This window comes from Moschus berezovskii, chromosome 24 (assembly GCF_049115385.1).
Source record: "Moschus berezovskii isolate FMDL1 chromosome 24, NW_MosBer_1.0, whole genome shotgun sequence".
In the NCBI taxonomy this organism is placed as follows: Eukaryota; Metazoa; Chordata; class Mammalia; order Artiodactyla; family Moschidae; genus Moschus; species Moschus berezovskii.
Genome location: NC_142483.1, coordinates 36,029,330 through 36,044,047, shown reverse-complemented (window position 1 = coordinate 36,044,047; position 14,718 = coordinate 36,029,330). Strand labels below are relative to the sequence as shown.

At 38.4% G+C, this 14,718-nt stretch overlaps 1 protein-coding gene across 1 annotated transcript in view; it reads right to left on the bottom strand.

The window, feature by feature from the left end:
- Positions 1 to 14,718, bottom strand: part of CNTN6 (contactin 6) — a 195,912-nt gene that overhangs the window by 117,372 nt on the left and 63,822 nt on the right.

Here is a 14,718-nt window from a genome sequence, read left to right as displayed (position 1 = left end):
AATTATCATGCCATAAAATGCACAAATCCTAAGTGTTCAGTTCAGTTAATTGTAACAATCTAAGCACTATGAAATCACCAGCCTAAAATAAATTGTGGAACATTCCCATCTTTAGAAATTTTATTATGTCCTTATTTGTCAACCTCTACTGTTGTAACAACTACCAGATTTCTATCATTGTAGGTTATTGAATTTCATAAAAATAGAATCAAACAGAATGCACTTCTTTTTGAACTTTTAAATTGGAATATAGTTGCTTAACAATGTTGTGTTAATTGCAGGTATACAGTAGAGTGATTCAGTTATACATGTAGCTATTCTTTTGTCAATTTTCCCCCATGTAGGTTATTTCAGAGTATTCAACAGAGTTACCTGTGCTATATAGTAGGTCCTTGTTGATTATCTATTTTAAATATAGCAGTGTGTACATATCCAATGTACTGATTTGTGTCTGGTTTGTTTAATGTATCTTAATTTAGTTCCCCTATGTAGTTGTGACTATCAGTACTTTTCTTTCTTGCTGAATGGAATTCCATTTTTGTGAATATACCACAATGTGTTTGGCTGCTTTCTTGTTGAAGATTATTAGAATTGTTTCCATTTGGGGACCATTATATTGGGTTGGCCAAAAAGTTCGTTTGAGTTTTTCCATACGATGTTATGAAAAGACCTCAATGACATTTTTGGCCAATCCAATGTATTAGACTCATATAAACATTATTTTCTAAGACTGTCTGTGGACATTTTCACTTTTCTTGGTTAAGTCCCTAGACGTGAACTATAGAGTAGATGTATATTTTACTTAATTAAAAAAAAAAAAAACTACATCCAGTTATACTAGTTGATATCTCTATCTGCAATATATGAGAGTTAGAATTGGTGTACATCTCTGCAAAAATTTTGTGTTGTCATTTTTTAAATTTTATCTAGATATCGTTGAGCAAGGGGGTTGCAGGTGGCACTAGTGGTAAAGAATCTGCCTTCCAATGCAGGAGATGCCAGAGATGAGGGTTTGATCCCTGAGTCAGGAAGATCCCCTGGAGGAGGGCATGGCAAGCCACTCCAGCATTCTTGCCTGGAGAATCCCATGGGCAGAGGAGGCTGGCATGCCACAGTCCATGGGGTCACAAAGAATCAGAAACGACTGAAGTGACTTAGCCAGCACGCATCGTTGAGCAAAGGAAAATAGTCTCAGGTATTAAGGTTTTGTAAGAAGGTTAAGAAATTGTATGTATTGTGAAAACTAGATACAAATGAACTTATGTCAAGGAAAGTGGAAGACCTTAACTGGCTCAAAAATGACCCCCTCCCGAAATATGTAGAAGATATAGGTGCTGGGGGTGAAAAGGGGAAATATACTAGTAATGGTTAAAATGTCTTCAACTATAGATGAACTTGGACATCACACATTTGGAAATCACAGTCACAGGAAAACAGTTAAAGCAACTGGGATCCTTTTGTCCAGACAGAGGTTTCAGTTCATGTTTGTCATATATACTTACGTTCAAACTAGTGCAGAATTAAGACATGGCAGAGACAAAAAATAAAAAATTGAAAGCTAATTATTTCTGTAATGTTCTAGCAGTCCTCTCCAGATAGAAGCAGACTACCTGAAACATTCTTCACTAATAGAACTGATTTAAAATTCTCTAGAGGGATAATGGATGGAGGAGCCTGGTAGGCTGCAGTCCATGGGGTCGCTATGGGTCAGACACGACTGAGCGACTTCACTTTCACTTTTCACTTTCACACATTGGAGAAGGAAATGGCAACCCACTCCAGTGTTCTTGCCTGGAGAATCCCAGGGATGGGGGAGCCTGGTGGGCTTCCATCTATGGGGTCACACAGAGTCGGACACGACTGAAGTGACTTAGCAGCAGCAGCAGCAGCAGCAGAGGGATGATGAAGCAATATGAATTGAAAACTCTTTTGACCTTAAATCTCATCCATATACAAAAACTCCTGAGGAAATGTGTGTGTGCTCTGTTGTTTTAGTCATGTTGACTCTTTGTGACCTTATAGACTATAACCTGCCAGGCTCCTCTGTCTGTGGAATTCTCCAGGCAAGAATACTGGAGTGGGTTGCCATGACCTCCTCCAGGGGATCTTCCTGACCCAGGGATGAAACCCATGTCTCTCCACCTGGGAAGTCCCTTGAGAAAGTGGGAATGTGTGAATTTTGGCATCTTTATCATCCCTTTCAATCCAAGTGAAAAAAGAGATAAAGCATTAACAATATAATTAGGGAACCAGATTCTTTTTAAAAGAATGAAATAAAAGAAGATAGAAAGGAGACAGAAGAAAATAATGAATTTACAAAAGACAGACTAAATTAAATCACATTATATATTAAATTATATATCGTATATGCAATGTATTAAATTCTGACAACAATTCATAAATTATTCAGTAAGACTGAATTCATCTAAATAGCCAGAACTCTGGTATCATTCTCAGGAATAAAGAAGATGTGACAGAATTATACAACAAAGAGGACAGACAGCAACAAAAATACCACTTAAGCATGAAATATAAAAATTCATAAAGTGTTGTTAAGCCTATAAAATTAGTGTTCAGGAAGAAAAACAATCTAAGACATGTTGTTACATGAAGAGTATATTGTAAATAAAAATGTTTAGTATGATCTCATGAAAAATTATGCATTTACATGTATGAGAACTTATGTGTGTGTGTGTTTCTGCAAATTTTTAAATTTAAAAATCTAGGAATGTATACAGTGGCTCTCTCAAGGGAAGGGAAAGAAACGCAGAAGACTTCCACTGTCTATATAATTTGTGCCTGCCATATTTGAATATTTAATTATTATGTAATTGTGTAAATGGGAAAAATAAACAACAGCATGAATAATGTACCAGGAAAGCTAAATACAAGAATGGGTTATCATTTACAAAAAATAAAAAAGATGGATAGTATTATTCTTTTAATGTTCTTTATTCTTACTCTGGACTCTTCAGACTGGAGTTATTATGCTTCATTCAGAGCACATTAAGAAACTTGTTAAGGTTCAGATAGCTAATCCTACCCTAGCAATTGGGTTTATTAACATCTGAGTGAAGTACCATGGAATCTGCATTTTCAACAGCCTACAAATATCTTGTGGTTGAATTGGAATATTATGTTCAGAGTACCCATTATTGAGAGGGAACTGAAAATCTTAAGTATATTGAGATAGATAGCCAAATTGTAGCCAAATCCAGAAGCTAATACTCCAAAGAAAGTGGTAAGAACTTAGATTTTGACCCTGGAGGGCAGAAATGGAGAAAAATAACTGAGTTGTTTTCATAGGTCAAATGGCTATGACATTGACAAAGGGTAAAAAAAAAAAAAAAAAGCTCTCTCCATTGATGTCCAGAAGGCAAAAGTAGGACTTGTGGCTGTTGGACATTATAGTATGCTGTTTGACTACATTATGATAGTGAAGATCAGTCCAAACTTTAGAGCTATACCAGCAGAAGACTTTGGAGATAATGAGTTTTCTATCATTAGAGATGACCAAGCAGAGAATGGATGAGAATTGTTTGAGGTGTTGCAAAAGAAGTTTATTTCTTCAGTGAATGGGAAGCTAATACTATGTCTCTATGAGTGGTTTACTCCACTCTCAACATTCCTTCGAGTTTTCTGAGTCTATGCTTTTAGGTCCTGGGTGTTCATTGGAAGGACTGATGCTAAAGCTGAAACTCCAATACTTTGGCCACCTCGTGCGACAAGTTGGCTCACTGGAAAAGACTCTGATGCTGGGAGGGATTGGGGGCGGGAGGAGAAGGGGACGACAGGGAATGAGATGGCTGGATGGCATCACCGACTCGATGGACATGACTTTGGGTGAACTCTGGGAGTTGGTGATAGACAGGGAGGCCTGGTGTGCTGTGATTCATGGGGTCGCAAAGAGTCGGACACGACTGAGCGACTGAACTGACTGACTGACTGATGCAAAAATAAAATTCACTTCTTTTTAAAATATGTTTTGACATTCTTGTCGCATTCCCAGGTATTGAATCTTTTTTTTTTTTTTTCTTGGCAAGTCCCTACTAGGGTCTTGTAACATTTCATATAGGCTCTTGTGTCTGAGTTTTTTTTTACTGATGTCCTTTGCTACTTCACTTCTAAGCCTGTTGCTCTGTCTTCACCAGAGAGATGCTCAAAGGGTTTTGATTGAAACTGGAGAGCCACCTAGATAGTAAAATTTTTTTCAGTATAAAGAGGAGGGAAAAAATGTAGTTCAGGTTTCCCTGTTGTCAGTGACTCTTCATCTTTCAAAACTTCTGTGAAATAAAGACAAATCTTGAGCAAATTCCCAGGGCTGTGTTCAGCCTAGGTATCTTTAATCGATGCCTCTGTGGGAAGAGGAATAAGTTCTAGCCCTCTGAAATCCAAAGAAACTCCTTTCGCTTAACAGAAATTACACATTGCCACTGGTGCTCAGGAAATCTTTGTATACTTTTACCCTATAATCTTGGGGCCAGAGGCTATAATTTTCACCTTTTCCTAGGTGAGTTCATTTTTACCTTACTACTAAAGCTTTCTGATCTGTTCCCACATGTAGTGTATCTTTCTTCAATAGTGGGATATTTAGAAGTTACTCGAAGAATGTGTTCAGAAATAAGGAAGATGACATAAGGAATAATTTTGAAAAAATAGAAGCACTTTTGTTTCATACTCGTTTCATCATTCCTGCAATTTGTTTTGTGAGGTTAATTGGCTATTGCAAATATTCCTGCTACTATATATTCTTCCCTGTAGGAAGGATACTGGAGCTAGGAGTATAAATGTAATTTCCCAAAATTATACTGTTAACCTGTAAAAAGGGGTAGCACTTGAACCTTTGTCCTTCTAATGTCTAATCCTTCTTTCTTCCCATCAGACTTCCAAAATCCCACTTAGGCCAGCTGCTCCTCACGCTCCCTCCCCTATCATATTGCCCATCCTGGGTTCAAATTCCTCAGAATCTTGTAGAATAAATGATTAACCTGCTATTCAAAATTACTCCAACAAGCTTACCGCTACTATGTTAGCAGGGAAGAGAACATACTTGCAAAACCTGTAGTTAGTAATTCTCCTCTCTATGAAGGTCTCTCTAGAGCAGAGATTTTAAAACTTCAATGTGTATCACAATCATCTGGAGGACTTGGTAAACCATAAACTAATGAGTTTCTCATTCATTAGGTCTGAGGAGGGGCCAGAAAATTTGCATTGATAAGAGATTCCCAGGGGGTGTTGGTAGTGAGGAAATTCTGCTTTGAAAAGCATTGCTGTTAATGGTAAAACTCAGTCTTCTCTGGGAGATGACACTAGGGAAGGTTTGATAGAATGGTGGTCACTTTGTATATTTGCCTTCAGGTGGCGTGTAGGATGTTGGAGAAGAGTGTGTTCCTCGACTCACAGATTCATGGCATGTCTGGAATGGTAGGGACCTGAAATTTCTTCCAGCCCAACCCCCTCATTTTACAGGCAAATAAGCAGAAAGAAAGATGACAGTAGCTCTGAAACTAGAATCCAGATGTCCTTTTGTACCCTTCTGTGAACTGGTGAAGATGGAAAGTTGCAAGTCCTTCCTGTCGCTATTATTTTTCATCCTGCCCTGCTTCTTTCTCCCCACTGGCTGCCTTTTCCCATTCATCCAAACAGCCAGCCTGCAATGGGGGCTTTTATCTTTTTTTTTTTTTTCCATCATCAGCCACTGTTGTGCTTAATTTGTATATTTTTTAATAGGGAAAGAAGAAAAATACCTTGCAAATTGGAAGTTTAAAATCCGTCCCATTTGGCTTTTCTTAATTAAATGTATAATTCATGAGCCACTTAAGTTGAAATCGCTGAATTTTTAAATATTTTCTCCACCATCTATGACATTTATCTGTTATTAATGATTGTGATGTATTTTCCCTGTGATGATTCAGCAGGAACATTAGAACTGAATGATAATTGGTCTTCTCTGAGCCATTGTCTGTAGTTTCACACTGACACCATCCTCTATAATTTTATTATTATTAGAAATGGAAGATCTGCAGTAAGCAATTGAAGACTATCTGCTGCTCTGCCAAGCATACAAAAAATCCTATTTTCCTCAGAGCCTGATTATGTTTTGACATCTTTTATAGCCCTATATCTTGTACTCTGATATTGAAAATACAAACACAAAGATATATGCAAGTATACCCATTATATGGGATGTAATTTTTATTAGAGGGGAAGCATCTCATGGGAAAGAAACTCGTAAAATAAACATTGACACTGAGAACTTCTACTGGCACTGTAGAAAGGGTCTCAAAATTGGTAGCATGTTTCTTGAGGTAGAAAATAAATGAGCAGAATAAAGAATCTGAAGCACAGTGCTCAGATTTAGTGGATAAATCCCCCCTTTGGAATATTCCAGTATGAGTGTACTTTACTGCAAACCTTCTGTAGTGCTCCAGGGTTAAATGTGACTGGCTCTTAGGTGGTAAATCATGGTTATGCTAGCTCAGTGGTAAAGACCTAATCCAAGAAGAATAATTTCTTTTCTGGGTTGAAGTCATTGATATGGTGCTGAGCAAGTTTATGATGCAAGCCAGAAAACTGGCCCGACACCTTTATAATCACTCCTAGTTGAGTTCCCATTTGTTCCACAATTACTGCTTGACCACCTAGACTTTATTAGATGACTTTAGATTTACAACACCTCCTGTTTGGAATCATGGAGATGATTGCCTTTGTGCCCTACAGACAACCACTAAGTAAAGGCCCTCTGAGTTTCTATGATTTGTTGTTGTTTAGTTGCTCAGTCATGTCTAACTCTTTTGTGATTCCATGGACTGTAGCCTGCCAGGCTACTCTGTCCATGAGATTTCCCAGGCAAAAATATTGGAGTGGGTTGCCATTTTCTTCTCCAGGACAGACAGCCACTAGGTAAAGGCCCTCTGAGTTCCTATGGTTCAGTTGAGTTCAGTTCAGTCGCTCAGTCGTGTCCGACTCTTTGCGACCCCATGAATCACAGCACGCCAGGCCTCCCTGTCCATCACCAACTCCCGGAGTTCACTCAAACTCATGTCCATCAAGTCGGTGATGCCATCCAGCCATCTCATTCTCTGTTGTCCCCGTCTCATCCCACCCCCAATCCCTCCTAGCATCAGACTCTTTTCCAGTGAGTCAACTCATCGCATGAGGTGGCCAAAGTATTGGAGTTTCAGCTTTAGCATCAGTCCTTCCAATGAACACCCAGGATTGATCTCCCTTAGAATGGACTGGTTGGATCTCCTTGCAGTCCAAGGGACTCTCAAGAGTCTTCTCCAGCACCACAGTTCAAAAGCATCAATTCTTTGGTGATCAGCTTTCTTCACAGTCCAACTCTCACATCCATACATGACCAGAGGAAAAACCATAGCCTTGACTAGACGGACCTTGGTTGGCAAAGTTATGTCTCTGCTTTTTAATATGCTATCTAGGTTGGTCATAACTTTCCTTCCAAGGAGTAAGCGTCTTTTAATTTCCTGGCTATAATCAGCATCTGCAGTGATTTTGGAGCCCAAAACAATAAAGTCTGACACTGTTTCCACTGTTTCCCCATCTATTTCCCATGAAGTGATGGGACCAGATGCCATGATCTTCGTTTTCTGAATGTTGACCTTCAAGCCAAACTTTTCACTCTCCTCTTTGCTTCCAATAAATTCTAGGACAGCTTTGAGACTGGTAAATCCTTCCTGAAGAAGGAATGAAAACCCAGGCAACTTCTGAGTAAACTTCAAGGCATGCTCCAGTTCTCAGGAAACCAGGGTGAGCCATGGAGCAAATTACAGAAGGACTAGACTTCTTTCCTCCTCAGTTTCTACCCTCCATGGGTGAGCTTAAAATACTGAACATAAGACATGGGCACCAGTGGATCTCCAGCAGAGGGGAGTTTGATCATCTAGGGATACTTGTCAATGTCTGGAGCCATTTTCTCATTCTCACAAGTGGAAAAGGAGTGCTACTGGCATCAAGTGGGTACAGGCCAAGGATGCCATTAATATCTTAACAACGCACAGGACAAGTCTTGTGAAAAGAAATACCTTGTCCTAAGTTGACAGTAGTGCCGATATTGAGAAACTCTGGGTTAAACAAGTGGTAATAGACTGTATTTGGCCACCTGATGCGAAGAGCTGACTCATTTGAAAAGACCCTGATGCTGGGAAAGATTAAGGGCAGAAGGAGAAGGGGATGACAGAGGATGAGATGGTTGGATGGCATCACCGACTCAGTGGAGATGCATCTGAGTAAACTCTGGGAGTTGGTGATGGACAGGGAGGCCTGGCGCGCTGTGGTCCATGGGGTCGTGAAGAGTCGGACACAACTGAGTGACTGAACTGAACTGAATAGGCTGTAACATCAGAGTTCTGTTCAATGTGCTGAAAAGTAAGGAAAATGTTTTTCTTGGGAGTGAATGAGATTCTGAATGTGGATATGAGAATGAAATCTAGAGAAACATACTCTAAGATGTTGGTCCTACATGGAGTGGAAGAGCCATAGTCTTGCCAGTTCTGATACTGTATACCTCTGTGGATGGTATTCACATATTCTTCAGTAGAGATTAGAATACTTCCTACATCCTTTGTACTTTATTTAGCAATCATTAAGTGTCTGTTGTGGTCAGATTATGCCAGACAAAATTAGGCAGGAGAAAAATTGCAGTGATATTTAGATACAATCCTTTGAATTCCAGACACATGATCTTGGCCAAGTTAGCACTAACTTCTTTAACACGGTTACTCTATTTTAAATTGGAGAAATTTTTCTTGAAAGTATTACATGAGTTGGGATATACCAAAGGCTGAGCTGAGCTCTCAGTGTATGCAAGTGAAATTATTAATCACTCCATCATGTCCAACTCTGTGACCTCAAGGACTGTAAGCCTGCCAGGCTTCTCTCCCCATGGAATTCTCAAGGCAAGAATACTGGAGGGGATAGCTATTCCTCCTCCAGGGAATCTTCCTGACCCAGGGATCAAACCTGGGTCACTTGCATTGCAGGCGGATTCTTTACTGTCTGAACCACCAGGGAAACCCAAACTCTCAGTGTATAGTAGGCACTCATACATTTCCAACTATGTGGTGTTAAATACTATTTACATAAGATAACTTCTAAATTTAGTTATTCAGACCAGACCTTTCTCCCTACACATCAGTTTAGCTGCCTATTGGAAGTTTTTGGTCTGAAGTTAGACATTTGAAAGTTTAATTCAGTTCAGTTCAGTCACTCAGTCATGTCCACCTCTTTGTGACCCCATGAATCACAGCACGCCAGGCCTCCCTGTCCATCACCAACTCCCGGAGTTTAATCAAACTCATGTCCATCGAGTCAATGATGCCATCCAGCCATCTGATCCTCTGCCGTCCCCTTCTCCTCCTGCCCCCAATGCCTCCCAGCATCAGAGTCTTTTCTAGTGAGTCAACTCTTTGCATGAGGTGGCCAAAGTATTGGAGTTTCAGCTTTAGCATCAGTCCTTCCAATGAACACCCAGGACTAATCTCCTTTAGAATGGACTGGTTGGAGCCCCTTGCAGTCCAAGGGACTCTCAAGAGTCTTCTCCAACACCACAGTTCAAAAGCATCAATTCTTCAGTGCTCAGCTTTCTTCACAGTCCAACTCTCACATTCATACATGACCACGGGAAAAACCATAGCCTTGACTAGACGGACCTTTGTTGGCAAAGTAATGTCTCTGCTTTTTAATACGCTATCTAGGTTGGTCATAACTTTCCTTCCAAGGAGTAAGCGTCTTTTAATTTCATGGCTGCAGTCACCATTTGCAGTGATTTTGGAGCCCAAAAAAATAAAGTCTGACACTGTTTCCACTGTTTCCCCATCTATTTCCCATGAAGTGATGGGACCAGATGCTAGGATCTTAGTTTTCTGAATGTTGAGCTTTAAGCCAACTTTTTCACTCTCCTCTTTCACTTTCATCTAGCTAACATGTCTTAAAACAAATCCCTGATTTCCCTCACCCAAAAATCTGCTCCCCCTTTATTGACCTTATCCCTGTACATGGAACTTCATTCTTCCAATTGCTCAGGTTGGAGTTATCTTTTACACATCACTTTATCTTAAAATCTACATTTAATCTTTCAGGAAGTTATTGCAGCTATACCCTCTAAATTTATCCTGAATATGGCTACTTATCCATCTGTCCACTGCTCTCATCCTGGCTTGAGTCACTATTAACTCTAACCTGAATCATTGTAATCACTTTTTAGGTGATTATATGCTCACTATCATGTAGTACATTTTAATTTCACTCAAAGGAAAATCCAAAGGCTGCAAAATATCTTGAAAGTAGTGCCTACATCTTTATCTACTCTCCTGTTTGCTCACCTTTCTTCATCCACACAAGCCTCATTGCTGTTCTTCCATCATGTCAGACACAGTCCTACCGCAGGACCTTTGCGCATGCTGTTCTTACTCCCCAAACTGCTTTTCTCAGTGTCTCACTCATTCCTCTAGTTCTTTTCTCAAACGTCAATGAAGGCTTCTTTGACCTCTTAGTAGACATCAGCAACACCCATTCACTCCCTGTGCTCTTTATTTTTCTCCCAAGCTTTTATCATCATTGGCCATATTTATATTTTTTATTATAATTTTTACTGTAAGATTCATGGAGTGAAGGACTTTGTTGCTTTGTTCTCCACCATATCCCTAAACCTCAGTAAAATGAGTGGCCCTTAGTAAGTACAGAATAAATATTCACTGAGTGAATATATGGTAGAAGTTCAGTAATGATGGTTATTATCACTACTATTGTTATGCCAACAGGAAACTCTTAGCCTATTTATCTAAAATTTTTACCCATTAAAGCAACATTCACAGGGAATACTGCCACTGCCAATTTAACCTACCTTTACCATTGTGATATATTCAGAAATAGCAAAAACAAAAACAAGCAAATACTAATTGGTAGGAAGAGGATATGAAAATTTAGCATGTTTTCTCCTTATGATTGTCCTTTTTATTCTCGAACACAATTTTGAGACTTTGCTGAGAATGATTTTCAACTTAGTTTGAGTCGTCAATATTTTTATTGATGCAAATACAAATGCTGAGCTCAAACAATAGTGTTATCTTTCTATTACAGGCATAGATGCTCCTAACTACTGGCATAAATCCAATTGTTCAACAAACCTAAAAGTTGTATCTGAGGAAAGAATGGAACATTTCCTCTAAAACAAATTTTAAACACACAATTTTTATGAGCCCAGGATTGAGAGTTTTATATCCAGAAAATAAAGAGAAAGAATGTTGCTTTACTTTCAATATGATAAAACTGTTATTTCACAGTGAAGGTGATTTTAATTATTTCAGACAACATGCATCATTTCTATACCCTGTCATTTTTAAACAAAATTTCATGTGAGGCCAGACTCATTCACTGCACTCATGAAGATCTATTGACTGCTTATTTTCAGATTCATCCAATAGCTTTTGCTTCAAGAGTTTTTTGTTCATTTTAAAAATTCAGAGGAAACTCCATTTTCAGTCCTCTTTCAAACTGACTTGTGCAGAATCTTTGTTACAGGTGATGAAGGATGTTAACAAAAGCTCACCCTTGAGCTGAGTGAGATCTCAAGAGGCAGAGACTTTTCTGCATAAAAGTTCAAAGGCCATTCCAAAGCTGTGATCCCCTTCCCCATATGAATAAGTAAAATAAATGTTATATTGCCATTTTTTGTCACATGAATCTGTGTTTCTAGGAATGACCTTAGAATTCTCTAAAGACATCATGGAGGAAAGAAAAGCGTTTTATTTAGTTGACCATCCAAATTTTAGTTCTGCCAAGAACCAAGAGACAAGTAGGAGAATTGTATTTTTCTGAGGTGTATATCCAAATTAAGGATAAAACATATAAGAGATAATGGAAGGGATTGTAAAATATTGTGTGAAGATAAATGAAGTCATAGACTACCAGCGAGTTTAGGAGAAAGGAAAATGAGGTCTATTGGGGAATGAATGTTTCAATCCAGTGTGTTTCTTCCACCACACCTTCATTGTAACTGACATTTCTCTGAAGTATTTTGAAGTCATATGTTAGGAGGGCGGAAAGGAAGAATGAGTCCGTCTCTACTGGCATATATTCAGTCACATTCAAGGAGCTTATCTCTGCTAAGGAAGTAGAATTACGGAAGAAAATACACTTATCTCCACAGAGTAGAGCAAATGGTTCCTGTTGTGTTTCCAAAAATCACATTTCTAAAAGATACAGCAGAACGTGCCAATTTTGTGTTCTGGTATTATTGCCTAGGTTTCTCTTCTTTTCCACTGTGGGTACTTTTCTCCTAAAATAAACTTTATCTGTAAATCCTCCCTTCCTAGATCTGCATTTGTTGTTGTCTTAAAAATTGTGTAGGAAACATCCATAAGAATGTCTACTCAGATCTCCTGTGGTTTATTTGGAAGAAAGGACATCCATATAACAGCACTGCTTCAGTTTGGTTTATGCCGATTATTCTACTGTTTCATTGAGTTGACCAGTTATTTTCATGGGAAATCCATTTACACACTTTTTTTTGTTTGTTTGTTTGGATCCTGGAGCTATTCTTTGTTGGGTAAATTTCTAGTGTTCAGCCTAGTTGATACTTTTCTTCCTCTCCCAAAGTTTTTTTTTTTTTAAAGCAATATATAAAACAGACTGAAATACATTTGACAGGCCTTGTTAAGAAAAAAATTGCAAGTTTTTTGTGAACACACTAGAAAGAAAGCATGAAGAATTCAGGATGTTCTGATTTCACATTTAATATGATTTTTCACTTGTTACTGAACACCTTGAGGGATTCACTGCTGTGGACTAGGTACATAGAACATACATACCAGGTGCACATACAACAGAACCAAATTTTTCAAAAAATGGTATGAGAATTTCAGCTAATATGGCCTTCTATAACTATGGAGTCTATATCACCTTTCTTTATGAGAAGCTTTATTAATATTTACAGCGAGTCTTTACTATTCACATACTGGATATAAAAATAAATTTGGCCTTGCCAACATTTGCTCCGTCTTGCCCTGCTGACTCTGTCTGCCCCAGTTGGTATACTTCTAGGGCATGTCTTTATGACTGCCAGGTGTGCAGGCAAATATGGAGCCTTTAGAGAGATGGAAATAAAGGAAGGAAAGTGAATTATGGCTGACAGAATTCTAAAATAACCCCCATTGACCCTTTCCCACTATCTGAGTATGATGGGATTTATGAATATGGTGAGCCCTCACTTTCAAGTTTATGTTAGAGTAGATGGCACAGTTGACTTGGAAAAGTGGCTTTATCTTTGATGGTGCTGACCTATTCAGATGAGCCCTTCCTGGGACTGGATAGGGCTAGAGAGATTTGAAGTATTACAGGGAATTGATGCAAAGGAGATTCTCTGTTGCTGGTTTTGAAAATGTAGAGGCATGTGGCAAGAAGCGTGGGCAGCTTCTATAAGATGAGAGTGGCCCTTGACAGCTGGCCAGAAAGGAGATGGGGACCTTAGGCGTACAACTGTAAAGAAATGAACTCACCCAACCACCTGAATGAGCTTAAAATTATATATGTGTGTGTGTGTGTGTGTGTGTGTGTATAATACAAGGAAAATTACAAAGATAGACAATGTCTGTCTGTAGAGTTGGCCCACTTTCAACTAGCTGTCCACTAATGTAATTTAAAGCTTATCTGACAAATACATTTCTTTTCTTTCTTGAGGTTTTCCTTTGCACAATTCACCCTCACAAAAAGGTGAGGAATAAAGAAGAAGAGTAATGAATTGTTTTAATGACGTAGTTAAAGACACTCTCAGGGCTTTTAGCAAGCTTAGAGGTATAAGATTCTTGAAACTAATAAATAACTTGTTATTTATTCAACTTGAGGTTGAAGAATTAACCACAGAGACTATCCATTGGCAATTTTTGAAGTCAGAAAGTTCTGGATTGGAATCTTGTCTTTATTTACTAACTGAAAACTGATTTACTTAGACTGAGTCTCAATTTTCTTATTTTAAAATTATAATTCTTAATTATTGGCATAGTGAGAATGAGAAAATAAATGGAAAGCCTTATAGTGCTTGCTGAGGGTAACAATTCAACAACAAGTAGTTATTATTGCCATTATTAATATTTTAAAAATCAATTACTCTATTAATACTTTAATGATTAATAATTCTTTGTATAATTGGAGCAAATGGTGTCAATATTCCCCTCAGTTCTAATCTGAGAGAAATATGAAGGGAAAAAGAATAGTATTCCAGCATTCCTGTCATTGTAGATATGAGAAAGCCATAGCTCTTAGAAGAAAATCCTTATAATACCTAGATGAAGTCAATATTGACAAATGCCTTTGGAATCCTGCTGGAGCATTATATATTGCATAACGGAATTTGGTATCAGTCAAATTTGTCATAATTTGCATGCAATAGGTACTCATTATTCAGTTATAATGGACAATTTCAGGTAGGTTTTGTATATATATGAGTTAATTTCATGACATTAAACAGGCACTGTTATAATGAAAGCTTTACATGCTTTAAAAGTTTGATACATGAGGCAGGATGCTCAGGGCTGGTGCATTGGGATGACCCTGAGGGGTGGGATGGGGAGGGAGGTGGGAGGGAGGGTCAGGATGGGGAACACATGTACACCCATGGCTGATTCATGTGAATGTATAGCAAAAACCCACCATAATATTGTAAAGTAATTAGCCTCCAATTAAAATTTTAAAAAAAGAAAAAAA